Source organism: Pinus tabuliformis, chromosome 5_2 (genome assembly GCF_031772625.1).
Source record: "Pinus tabuliformis cultivar Carrire ecotype Pingquan chromosome 5_2, CPIR1, whole genome shotgun sequence".
NCBI lineage: Eukaryota > Viridiplantae > Streptophyta > Pinopsida > Pinales > Pinaceae > Pinus > Pinus tabuliformis.
The window spans coordinates 526223371-526237950 of NC_142306.1; the positions used below are offsets into that span (position 1 = coordinate 526223371).

General features: G+C 36.4%; 1 pseudogene; it reads left to right on the top strand.

Annotated features, from left to right (window-relative positions):
- Positions 1–1317: 1317 nt before the first annotated feature.
- Positions 1318–14155, top strand: LOC149160029 (large ribosomal subunit protein uL6-like; annotated as a pseudogene).
- Positions 14156–14580: the final 425 nt, after the last annotated feature.

Sequence of the window (14580 nt, forward strand, 5' to 3'; positions counted from 1 at the left end):
ATGCATGTGACAGTAGTGAGATAGCAATGAAAACTGAAACAGAGCTAGGACAAGCTAGAATACATGTAAATGACAACATGTCTTCAAAGGAATCAAGAAAAAAACACCCACACAAGACAATACACAAAAAGCAATAGAAATGATGAAAAAGACAAGTTGAGGCAACCTACCCATGAATAGCTGAGCTGGATGTGTCGAATAGTCCTGGATGTGCTGTGGGATGTTAGATATCCAAGATTGATGTGAATGAAACATCTCTTATGCATCGAATAAATAAGTTGTGTCTCATGACGTGCATGCCACAAATCTAGGAAAAAGTGACACTTGGAGGGAAACTTCTAAAATAACTTTGCATGTAACCCCTGGTTGCTAAAAATAACTCCTTGAATCATCGAATGTCTTTTGCATGTTTTTCTTACTATTCTGGGAAGATCAAGTCATGCATGCATGCATGAAAGTAAAGTTTCATCTGTCCCAGGAGGAACTGGTCAATTGGACAGTCCATGTGTGGAAGTGCTCAACTTCTTGGGAAAAATGTGCATTCCTGGCTGGGAGTTGGGTTGATTGCCCAGGAGTTTTACACAATTTCTGGGTAGAGCAACTGAATACTACCTAGATTTGCACAAATCCTAAACTAAATAGCCTGCATCTAGGAAAATTTATGCAAATCTTGCTGGGAGGGTTGGATGGCAGGATTGCACAAACCTGGAGCCCAGCGGGCTGTCAGAGAGGATTGTATAATTTTTGGAGGGAAGGTTGGTTGCCCTCCAGACATGTACCATTTTCAAGGGGAAGTTTCTCAACCTATATCTGGAACAAGTCCAGGTAAGTAGCCTATGAGGGGAATGGATCAATTGTGATCGACAGGCTTCCTTTGTGCAAGGGAAACATTGAAGCTTGAGTACTTGATGACGCAAGACAAAGTGTTGTGTAAGGTTGGTAGGGAGGCTCCAAAACAGGCTAAGGAAAAATTTTGGAGGGTATTTGTAGCTGCTACAACAGAATGCAATAACTTCTATTTCGCTAAGCTGCTTCTAGGGAGGGACACTTCTAAGAAGACAACCAGGACTTGAACATAGTCCCAGCGACTCATTGGTGCCTCTCAAGGAATTTGGATCTTGGTCAGTGGCACCATTTTCAACATTGAGCTATGAAAAATTTAATAGTTTCCTAAGTAGTTAACGCTCCCACGACACTCTCACCTCTAGGTGAAAAACTTGTGCAGCTTGTTAATGTTGTTGTCTGGTTCTTGTGGTGGGATTGTTAGTGTGAAGGAAATTAGGTGGGGAAATGAAGACCATCTTCGCGTCATAGACAATGGATATTCCTGAGCGTCTAAAAGTAGAAGTGAGGGAAAAACATATAAAAGTTAGAGGCTACCACGCTACTCTCACAAGGAATTTCAAGCACGTGAATCTTGCTTTTCTTCTCATGGAGGGCGACAGAAAGTTGCAGATCGACACTTGGTTTGGATCCAAGAAAAACATGGTTTCCATACACACTGCCATCAACCATGTCACAAATCTGATCACCGGGGTCACCAAGGGGTATTGGTACAAGATGAGGTTTGTTTATGCCCATTTCCCTATCAATGCCAGCATTGGAGGTGAGAATACCAACATTAAGATTCGTAACTTTTTGGGCAAAGAGAAGGTATATCACTTTTACTTATCATTGGTTCCTTAAATCTGTACTCGATTTGTTGTAGAATAACATTTTCCGATTGCAATCTATAGCTTTGAAGAACTATGCTTGAAACATCAATGTTGTGGGATATTTTTGCAACTTTCCGAGGACATTTAGGTACCTCTAATTCAGGGTCCAGGGGATTGATCTCAGGCTTAGGCTTAGTATCTTGATCATAGTCAAACTAAGGTTAGCGGGGCTCATAATTTTGTAACCCTGAGGTTATGTTAGTACTTGGAAAAATGTGAAATCATGGACATAACTAGGCTTTATGTTTTGCATTTGAGGGTTCAGGTTTGTTAGTTGGATCAAAATAAACCTATGGTTAGTACTAGTGTTTATTCGTGTTTACGGTTAATAGAGTGATTCTAGAGGTTCACATAGATTCATATATATAATGCAGTGAACTTTAGTAAAAGTAATTCTTGACATAAACTTCACAAAGTATAGTGTAAAATTGCCTCATATTTCTACCTTAATCATATGCAGTTTGTAAAGTGCTTCTAACTTTGGAATGTAGACAAAGTGCCTCCTTTAATCTTCAGAAAATAGATGCAACTGGCCCAAGGTTTGAATACCGCAATTCAATCTATTTGTAAGGATGAAATTGATGTTAAGGGTTCAGTCTATGAATGTAATAACTTATGTTTGGCTAAGTTGCTACTAGGGAGGGACACATCTAACAAGACAACCAAGACATCGACATAGTCCTAGTGACTCATTGGTGCCTCTCGAGGCATTTGGATCTTGGTGAGTGGCACCATTTTCAAAATTGATCCGTGAATCAATTAATAATTTCCTACATAGTTAACACTCCTGCGGCACTCTCACCTCTGGGTGCAAAACCTGTCAAACTTACCAATTTTGTTGTTTGGTTTTGTGGTGGGGTTGTGAGTGTGAATAAACTTAGGTGGAGAAAGGAAGATTTTCTTAGCCTCATAGAAAATGGATACTCCAGAGGGCATAAAATTAGAAGTGAGGGCCAAACAGATAAACGTTACAAGCTCCCACAGAACTCTGACCGGGAATTTCAAGCATCTGAATCTTGATTTTCATTTCATGGAGGCTGGCAGAAAGTTGAAGATAGATGCTTGGGTCAGATCTAAGAAAACCATGGCTTCCATATGCACTGCCATCACCCATGTTACAAATCTAATCACAGAGGTCACCAAGTGGTATATGTACAAGATGAGGTTTGTTTATGCCCATTTCTGTATCAACGCTAGCATTGTAGGCAAGAAGACCAACAACGAGGTTTGTAACTTTTTGGGTGAAAAGAAAGTATATCACTTTTACTCATCATTGGTATCTTAAATATCTACTCGATTTGATGTGGAATAAGATTGTCCAATTGCAATCTGTATCTTTGAAGAACTGTGCTTGAAACATCAATGTTGTGGGAGATTTTTTCAACTTTCTGATGACATTTAGGTACCTCTAATTCAGGGTCTAGGGGATTGAACTCAGGCATAGGGTTAGTATCTAGATCATAATCAAACTAAGGTTAGTGGGGCTCATGATTTTGCAACCGCGAGATTAGGTTAGTAGCTGGACCGAAGTGAAATCATGGACATAAGTATGCTTTATGTTTTTCATTCAAGGGTTGAGGTTTGTTAATTGGATCAGAATAAAATTATGGTTATTACTAATGTTTATTGGTGTTTATGGTTAATATAGTGACTCTAGAGGTTCACATGGATTCATATATATAATGTTGTGAACTTTAGTAAAATTAATTCTTGACAGAAACTTCATGAATTATGGTGAAAAATTTCCTCAAATTTCCACCTTATTCATATGCACATTGTTAAGTGCTTCTAAGTTTGCGAAGTAACTGAAGTGCCTCCTTTCATCTTGAGAAAATAGTTGCAGCTGGCCCAAGGTTTGAATACCACAATTCAGTATATTTGTACGGATGAAATGGATGTTAAGGGTTCAATCTATGAATGTAATAACTTCTGTTTGGCTAAGTTGTTGCTAGGGAGGGATGCTATTGAAAAGACAACTAGGACTTGGACATAGTCCCAGTGACTCATTGGTTCCTCTTAGGGCATATGGATCTTTAGAGTGGCACCATTTTGAACATTGAGTCGTGAACTGATCAGCAGTTGCCTAAGTAGTTAAGGCCATCTTAGTAAAATTGTATAAAGTCATTTTGTGATCTTTTTGCCAGAAGATCCATTTTCCATATATGTTGGTTGTTGAAAATTTGAAATTCCATCTTTCTATTTTCAAAGATACTAGCAGTGGCCATGAGGCAAGATAGGTTGTCAATTACAAAAGTGAGCACCATTGGTTATTTACCTTTTATGCCATAATATATTACATCTTTCTATTTTCAAGCACACCTAGTAGTCATCATGAGGGAAAATAGGTTGCCAATAACATAAGTTGGTTTAATTGGTTATTTCCCTTTTCTGCCATGATATAATAAGACTTTTCTATTTAGCATGCACGATATGATTCCCGATGTAGGCTATTGCAAAATATTGATGACATCTATTACAATATATATGTCCTTGTGGATATGACCAATGTGTAATCTTTGTATTATGACCACAAATGATAAAAACACGTTAATGAAGATGTATCTAGTGGAAGCATCAATAACATTGCCATTATTGTCATAAGGATGTACCGTGGTAAATGGAAGGAACATCAAGAACATTGTCAATTTTTTCATCAAAAGTTACCATAGCAAGGGATTGTGAGAATAGTATAAGTAGTGGTCTGGTTGAGCCTGACTGAAAATTTGAACCTGATTTTTAACCCAACCTTTTGCTTTTCACGAGTGAAATGATCAATATTTTGATTAAGGTCTTAAGAAACTCCATATGGTGAATCAACAAGCATTACAAGTGCATAAATTTGGCCCTTTTTGCACTTTCTCATGACCCTTTATCAAGTGGGGCATGTATGCTAGGATCACCTAGGTTTTGTGGTGGCAAGTCCCCCATCTACTAGTAGACAACAACCTTTTGGACTATCCTTGCTCCCTACACCCGAGGAAACAAAGTTATATTTATTCAAGCTAATAATGAAACCTATTTAATTGTGAAGCTATTGGTTTCTTTTAAGGCTAACCTGAAATCACAGTTGTGAATAGGTATTATTTAGTGTTTTAGCCATGAGAGGCTTATTGTGTTGGGGTTAGTGAAAGTGTGTATGTCTTTAGCCTCCTCCAGTGTTCAAACTTCAAATATCACAAAAGTGGTGCAATGGTGGTTGAAAAGTAGGAGAATTATCATGACTGTTAAGTCAGCTTAGGTTTCCTAATGCCTCTCTTGATTTAAAAACCTCAAATGGTCTTATCCATGGTCTATACTGGCACTGGTTGAACTGGCTGGATGGATAGGGCCAAGGATCAACTCGGACTGGTAGATTGGTTTGTTACCAAATCGGTACAAATCAGTCTGAATGAGTTCGTCTCGTGGTGAACTAGGCAAGCGTATCATGGACAATATGCCTGAAACTAATGGATGGGAAAATTTCTATAATTAGAATGTTGAAATCTTAAGCTGAAAACTTTGCTAATGATATAAGAGGATGATTTATTCCTATGAAACACTAATTTGAGCACTCCTGAGTTCTGAAAACTCATTTATAACTATGGAGTAAGGTAGGTTGGAACAAAACTCTGAAACCATATGACTAAGGTATTCATGGGCCATCGATGTTGATTTTTTAACTTTAAAATTTGGCTCACCTTGAATGATATCCATGAACATATGCCTGAAACTAATACTCAAATTTACAAAAGTAAATATGTCATCAACAGTGTGAGATTGCTAACAAAGGGGTTACAAATAATCTAGTTGGTTGTTTTGTGCTCTAACCCTCAGATTAAGCTCCCACATCAGACAGGTTTATTGAGTGATCATGTTGATTAGTGTGTAGTAAGCCAATGGCCCAATGGCTTGTAGCATGGTTTCTCGATTCTAGGTTATATTTATGGCCACATCGATTATGTATTATGTTGTTGATATGTATTACAGTCGCTACTATTTTTATATATTCACCCCTATATGGTATATAAATGAGAAAACCTTTTGCATTTTGTCACTAATGATTTGGAATTGTCCAAATATCTTTTTTCATAAAAAATAATTATTTTATGTATATATATTTTTGTAGACCCTACTTTCTAGCATGCACTTTGTTTTTACTTTCTTAGAACCCAACAAGCACACTATTTTAATTTTGTTATTTTGTTGGACCGAGGAGTGGGATATCTTCATTTTTTGAACTGATTTGTAGTCAATTGAAATCTATTAGTTCAGATGAGAAAGGTGGAACTGCTCTATGGTTTTACTATTACCAGATCTGAGAAGGTCAAGCATGAAGCGATTTTGGAAGGAAATGATATTGAACTTGTACCTCAATCTGCTGCTTTGATTAATCATGTATTTTACATAATATATATTCATTTTTCTTCCAAGGTATGTTATGTGAAGGTCTACTTGTCTCTCCTCTCTTTTTACATATATAAATGGACAAATATCCATATATATTTAATATTTATCAATTGATGCACTTGCATTTACATCCGTGTTTGCGTTGATGGATTGAAGTCATGATATTGGATACTTGTGTTAGAAAATCAGGAAGCTAGAAAGATTATTTCTTGTTGATAATTACTTGTGATATATTAGAGTTCTTATTATCTTTCTTATGTTATTCTTTTATCTTAGTTTCATCAAGTAATTATGAAAGAAAAAACTTGAGTATTCACTTCTAATTGAGTATTCAGGTGAAAATATTGAGTATCTTATATGTAACTATTTCTCCCCCACCCACTTTTGATAACTTCCATAACAATTAGGTTGGGACATGCAAGTTCAATGTTATTTTTCATGTTTAGTAAAATATTTTCCAAGACTTTACAAAATTTTATAATTAATTGAAAATGGTAGTCTCAAGGTTCAAAATTTTAAATTCTAACTATTTAAAGGGTGCTAGTTCAATGGAGGAGCATCTTCTTTACAAGAAGGAGGTTAGTGGTTTGATTCCATTATGCCTTGATATTCATAGGGAATGGTGACAGTCGATTTTTGGTGACAAAGGCTATTTTGAAAATCACCAATAACTTTATGGTGATATTTTTCGACCATCACCAAACTATGAAATTGTGATGGTCAATGAATTCCACAATATATATTTGGATTAGTAGTGACAACCATGAAAGGTCCATCACCATAAATAATTGTTGTTCATTTGAAATGGTGACGGTCACTATCTATCATTATAATCATTATTTGTGATGGACCTTGAATGTCACCAAAACACCTATAATTTTGTCTATGCGTCCTTGGGTGATGTTCAATTTTTGGTGATAGAGGCTCTTTTGACCATCACCAATAAGCTTACGATGATATTTTTTGACCCTCACCAAAATATGAAATTAGATGCGTCAATAGTGAAGGGAATGAAAGGTCCATCACAATAAATTGTTGTTGATAATATGAAATGGTGACGATCACTATCCATCATTATCATCATTATTCATGAAGGACCTTGAAAGTCACCACAACACATACTTTTAGCGATGGCACCTTTAGTGACGTTCAGTTTTTTGGTGACGAAGGCTAAGGTTTGTCACCATTAATAATATAAAATGGTTATGGTCACTATCCATCATTATAAATCGTTATTGGTGACATGCCTTGAATGTCACCACAACACCTATACTTTTGGTGATGCCACCTTTGGTGACATTCAGTTTTTGCTGATGGAGGCTCTTTTTTTCATCACCAATGAGATTATGGTGACATTTTGGACCCTCACCAATGTCATTTTTTCTTGTAGTGTTTCCATTAATTACACTTCCTCAAGGTAGCTTAGGAGGTTGAATCCAATTATAGTGGCCTCTCGTTGCATATTTACCCTAGTTGGTTAGTTACTTGGTTAGATGTGGGATGAGGGTAATAGAATTTCTCTTCCTCTTTAATGATGGTAATGATGAGAATGGTGATGATATATACTAGTATTAGAGATGTAATGTCTACGAGAGTGATTCCCATCCGTGTTGGTTTTCCCTTTTGGTTTTCTGAATGGCGCATATCCTCCTACACTTTCTGCACTTTCACCTCTATGCCTATTCCTAGAGTTGCCACCATCTGCCCAATTTGTTTTCTCTTCTAACCCCAAAGGCTATTGCTCTCCTCTATGACTAGCTCCCTGCTCATGTTGTCTTTCTCTCTGCAACTCTGGGAGGCTTTGCAGCATAACTACATTCACCTCCGCCTACTTTTCTTGAGCCTTGATTAATCCTTCATTATCTTCTTTGTAACTTTGGACCTCAGCCTTTAGGCTTCTCAAGGTTTCTATATAATTAGAAGAGTTTTTCCCTCCCACTTAGCCAATTTATCTTTCTTCTTCATGCATCTTTACTACTTCATATCCATGCTATGACCAAATAGAGCTATAAGATACTATTCCTATCATCATTTATTTCTATTTCTATGTATTTTGTTCCTTTTGTTGTGTTTGCATTCACATGCAATAGTTAGACACATGATAATATAAATAAATAAAAATAAATCATATTATGAACATAATTTTGTAGAGCTTTCAGAATGAGGCCAACCATAAAAGATTTCCATTTATGCATCTCCAACAACATATTTCTATCAACACAATTTTTTATCTCATCAATAATAGTAAAAACATATCAATCATGGATGCATGCATTCAATCATTCACAAAATAACTAAATATGTTTCTTTTTCCTCATGGTAGATACCATCTAGTTTTTTCTAAAACTAGATGCTCTAATACCACCTGTAAACACACCCCTCCTAACCCCAATTCTAATCGGAGTTAGGAAGTGGTTACTTTACTAACACAAATCCCAAGACACAATTATGCCAATGGAAGCTAAATCTTTTGACTTTCTTTAACTTTTTTATAATTTCAAATAAATAATATCATTATGTTCATCTCATTGAGTTGATTCCAACGATATAGATTTCATCCCAATCCGACTTACGGTTCAAAGGTTATGGCCCTTTAAACATATGCTAATCACACCCCACCACGTCATCATGGCCTCCATGTGGAAGCATCATAAAGTTCCATGTTGTAGGTGATGTGGTTAATAGACCCATCAGAACCCACATGGCATATGACACATGATTATTGTGAATAGGGCCATGTGGCGGGCAAAAGTCCCAAGGAGGGTCGAGGTCAGCTCTCACCTCCATGGTGTATAAGGAACAGGGTAGACCTCACTTCATTCGGTGTCATGTAAACAAGTGTCTATTTCGTCTGACCCCTGACCGACTCGAACTATGACCTACTGGTTGAAGAGGGCCGAGTCGACCCATTGGATGTTGGTGCAAGCTCGTTATACATCAAGCATTTTTTATTGACCTCTCAACCTTTGACATGGTCAACCTGCAATCCAGAATTGCATTCGTTTGTAGAATTTCCAACACGTTAATAATGATAGAACTTTTTAAACTTTTCTAACTATTCAAAGCTTATTTCCAGCATTTGATGATTAACAGATTCATAAGGAATTTAAGGCTAAACTTAGGAAACTCTCCATCATATGCATGATAACAATTTGACAAAATTTTCTTCTGCATTTCTTCACAAAATAGAGAATTGTAACAACTCAATAACAAAGTAGAAAACTCATTTTTTTGGCTCAATAACCCTATAAATTGGGCCAATAATTTTCTTAGTCTCAAAGACTACAAGGGATGGTAATAAGGCCTCCTTCCCTTCAATCAAGAATTTACCCAATAAGACTTTACAAATCTGTCTTTACATATAAAGCAATTTAAACATGCAAAGAACATAATATTTCAAATCTTTCCACATTATCCATTAACACTTTTGGGCACTCCTTTCTACCAGTGCAACTTGATGGGTCCCATCAATAGGTATATTTTGAGGCCCATATGTTTATCCTTCATCCCATAAAATCTTTCTTTTCTCCACATTAATTTACTTTTTTTTCTATAATGTGCTTAGTAGGAAGACTAAAGGGTGTTTGTCACACTTCATGGCCTAATGTGGTTTATGTGCAGACAAGAAAGCATTTTTTAGGCACATTTATGATCTAGAGTCGCATTAGAGGAAACAAGACAAAACGTAAGAGGCATGTCCCTGCATTTACTCTCCTCTAACTCGAAGTGATTCCTAGAATCACTCATTTGCACTCATCTCCAGCGCATGACCCATTGACAGTTAAGGAACTCTAGTGCATGAGAGGATCTAAGGGAACTATATCCACTAATTTCAAGATTTTGGAGGAAGGAGTCCTCCTCTCAAGGGAGTTTCCCCATCGTCACTTTTTGTATAAATAAACAGGCCGAAGGGCTAATTAGGATTCAAAATTTTGGAGCTAGGAAGAGTCATTGATGGTCAAGTACTTGAGACTCTTATTTCTATTTTTGAGATGATGTATTTAAACTCCATTTTTTGTTAGTGAAAGGCTCATTTTTGGTCTACATCTAAGTTATCTTCATAGAGTTGAAACCCTTTGATTTGGGTGCAACCCATAGGATTTAGTCCCTCTCATGTATTTTATTTTTGTTCTTGTTTAAGTTATTGTATTTCTTTGCTTGTTTAGGAAGAGATTAGTTTAGAAATATTATTGTTACAGGTATGCACACCACCTCTCTCAACAACGAATAAAAAATATGATTTTATGTTTCTTTGGAATTTGCTAGGCTTTGGATTGTAATTCTCTAACATGCTCTATTTTTGCATCTTAGAATTTAACATAATGTCTTGGAAAATGAATTAGATGCATGTTTTAGGATAGAATAGTTCTTGATGAAATAAAATTCAACTCATCCTTTCCACTTTGATTTATTTTATGGCAATTTGATCATTAGATGTATGTTCTTTCCAAGAGAAAAAGAGGTTGATTGAGGCACATTCATCCTACATCCACTTTGTCATTACCATCCTCCTCCTAGACATATCATGCTGCTCTTAATTTTTTCCAACAAGATCACCTTTTCAGGGTTAATGAAGGACACCGTGGGAATGAATTTTTGTGTAATATGGGCCCCTAAGGGGTGGTAAGATTGGAAAGAAGGTCTCAAAAATATTTCATAACTCTCATCCACCTTTCTTAACCTTCAAAACACCTTCCTTACCCTGATAAATCTCTCAGACCCAATCGTGTAGAAAAACATGGGAACCTTATAACAAAGTAGGGTATCCTATAGCATACTATAGCACTCATGTATTGTTGCCTAAACTCCGCAAGATTTGCTCTAAGATCTTGATTTTTTCATTTTGGGATTGAACAATGATCTTCAAGATTTGAATCCATGATTGGGGAAACCTAAGGACTACTCTAGACCCATCCTTCCTTCACTGCAAGTACAAGACAACAATTAGAATTAGGAGGAAAATATTCACATTTGAATCACAATGAGAATTCCTTCATGCAATGGGCATGGATCCTACTGTTAGCGTTAAAACTATATCACATCCAGTAATATGAAGGGAAACTATTCAATGCAAATATAATAGACCTAGTTTTTAAAAGTTACACTCTTGGATTTCCTAGTTATGTGTTGTAGATTAGATTTTCTCTTTCAAAGAAATTCACAAATAGATTAATGATTTACATTCTACATGTAGACTCTTGATTTGATTGTTTTTCAAGTAGAGTAGCATGGTTCATTTATGCAACTAGAGTAGTTTTTTTCCTTCCTGCAGTTATAGTTAGTCTTTACATTTAATGAATTGCAATTTCATCTCTGCAATTAGGATAATTTTCACTTCCTTGCAATTGCAGTAGGCTTTTGTCTTTCCAAACAAATTGTCATTGTATTTAGCTGAATAAGTGGTCTTTGCATACCTTGATTAGATTCAACAACTGAGGGTGACATGAGTACAACTTGACCTATTGTGCATATAACATTGTCACCTTTAAGTTTGTAGTAAGCTAGGTTGATAATTGAAGTTGAGGGTCTTGGGAGTTGCAACATCCTTGTTGCAATACCAGGCTCGTCGCAACCCATCATTATCATAGTGAAGTGACACCTACATCCAAGATGTTAGTATAATACCATGCATTTCATGCATTCTTGCTTTCACATCCTCATGTAGCTTGAAATTTACATAGTAAACATGCATAGTCTTGTAATTTAATCAAAATAACATCACTGCCACAAGGAAGATTGCATGCTAGTTACTGAAAACGAATACATAATTTTTCCCACATGTTGTTCCACCACCTTTCACACAATAAAAACAACACATTGGACTATGCTATCATTAAATATCATCTTCAAACAAACAATGAATACACACACACATTTGGTTTCTTTAGAACATAAGAGATAATTATCTCAAAACTAATGGGAAACTGAGTTTGGGACTATGACTCTCCATTCAACCATTTAGACAACTACAACCAAGTCTCACTTGAAGTTGTCTCCCCCAAGCCGAATTCTAGAGGTTGAGGGATATTTGCTTCAGGGATCAAACACATTGGTCACCTAAAACAAGCACTCCACAGAGTAACCCATCCCTTCAAAACTCAACACTGTGGTTCCAACTAATAAAGAGATTCCAAAACCCATAGTAAAATCAACATACAACAAAGAAATATTTAGAACTTCACCATGAATTTTCTACTACCAATTCCTCCACCCAAACTCTTAGGGATTTCCTAAGAAACACCATCTTCACCCTCCACAACAATGGGCACTCAGAGGCAATCAATTCTCCACTTGGTTATTTCTTCTTGCTCTTTTGCCAAACAAAAAATTCATTCCTTTCTGTCGTTCAACCTCCCTTGGTAAGTCAAATTTCTCCTTTTTCTATGAGGCACCCCTCTTTTTCAAGCTATATTTCTTTTTCTCGTTTTGTTCCCATTTTTTTTTTTAAGCAATTCAATTTTCCCCTTTAATTTTTTTTTTCTCTGATTGTTCCCATTTGTTTTTTCAAGCAATTCAATTTTCCCCTTCTTCATCATTCAAATTCCCTTATTTGAAAATTTTCTTACATTAATATTAGTTCCAGCCAGTAATCACGCTATGCCTTGGAAAATACATTCCATTACTCAATGCAATTTTTATTTATTTTTTATATTTACAATGCGTACATAAGTATAACTAGTTAAGGCTGTCAGAATATCTTTTAGGTTATTGAAATCCATAGAATTGGAAATATACTCCTTACAAATCCCCAATCAGTTATTACAAATAACCAAATTCATACAACAGAGAGTATTGAACCTAATTTGTTTGAATTCGTTACGATCCACAAAAACAGTTGCAGATAAAATCTACGACAGTCATTCAAAAGCTTTAAAACTATTTAATCTGTGGCACTCATCCAAAAGTTTTAACACTATCTACCAAAAGATAGTGCCTTTTCAAAACTTTGTTGGGGATTTTTCTGTTAAAATCCCAAAAACAAATAAACTGAACACACAGAGGCAATGCTCTGTTTCCTTCTCTCCACAGGATCTTTTGTGCACGGGAAGCTTAAAAAAAAATTGTCTGAGAACATAGTATTACATACCCAGAAAAATGATTTCTATTCATTAAAACATAATGCCTGATACATATTCATCCTCTTTCACTGAGAGGGATTTACCAAAAAAAACATTTAGCCAACAAAACTAAAACTCTGTCTCCTCCTGAGATTTTACACTGCTGGTGTGTAAAAATCCCTTCTTCATTTACTGCAGTAAAACCCTTTTACATTTACTGGTGTGAAAAAATTTTACTCATACTGCTGTAAAATAAATTTACATATGCAGCAAAATTTTACATTACATTCATACAAAAAAAACTTTACTCGCACCATACGCTCTTGCTTCTTTCCCTTCATTTGGGCAACCAACAAAATTTACATTTCAACCTCTATTCACTGCTGTGAGTTTTATAAAATACAAAAACATTCACCAAACAAAACTCCCGTGCTTCTTCACTTATGCACTGTTGTGGAATATTTACCTTGATTCACGCTGGTAAAAAAAAAATCCATCGCACATATGCGCTTCCCCTTTGTTTGTCCTTATGCACTGCTGTGCAATATATATTGGTTTTCTACTGCTGCCTCGTTCTTCAAATGGTCAACACATAAAAACTATCTGTTGCTCCTCTGTTCTTTCGTTGCTACGAGCTCACACATTGCACTGCTGTGCAAAACCTTGGTTTTCAGACGCGTGAGTTTCATATTACAAAAATGGTCAACTACAAATAAAAAAGACTTCACATTTTCTTTAATTTGTATGCCACACAAACATGTAACATACACATACCCATACCTCAGACATAAAAAAACATTAATTCTTCACCTACGCATATGACAATTTACTAAATGCCTTCATATCAAAACTACGGTCAAACAAAATTGAATTCACTCCACGCAAAGTTTCTAATGCTAGCTCGTATGCAGGTTTGACTGATAGACGACGGAGAATGAGGAAGGCGATCAGACGGTGGACAGAGATTTCGGGAGTCCTTTTGCTGTTGAACGTTAGGCTCCGAAATGTCAGTTCTGCTGACGTATGCAAAGGACCACGCGTCCAAAAATGATTGCATCGGAGGCGAGCGTACGGAAACTGCCCTCACCGCAAAAGCGGTCCAAAATGCATTAGGCGGTTTGCTGGTTTCGCTGAGCGGTTTCGGGGTTGTACGTGATTGCTGAGTCGGCTGCCATCGTTATCCATGTTGTGTCCATGGTGCCTAAAATTGGAATTAATATTCCAACACTCCCCTTTAATTTCAACTGCTGGGCATTCAATCATACCCAAACACTTCCTCACATAGAGAGATTCACCAACTGCTTCAGATGCAGTTCCACAACCAATCAAAATGGTCTTCCTCTTAATAGAGGGATTCGCCTGAGACTGTGCTGAAGAGCACCTTCCTCATGACAGAGGGATTCACCTGTAACTGTGCTAAA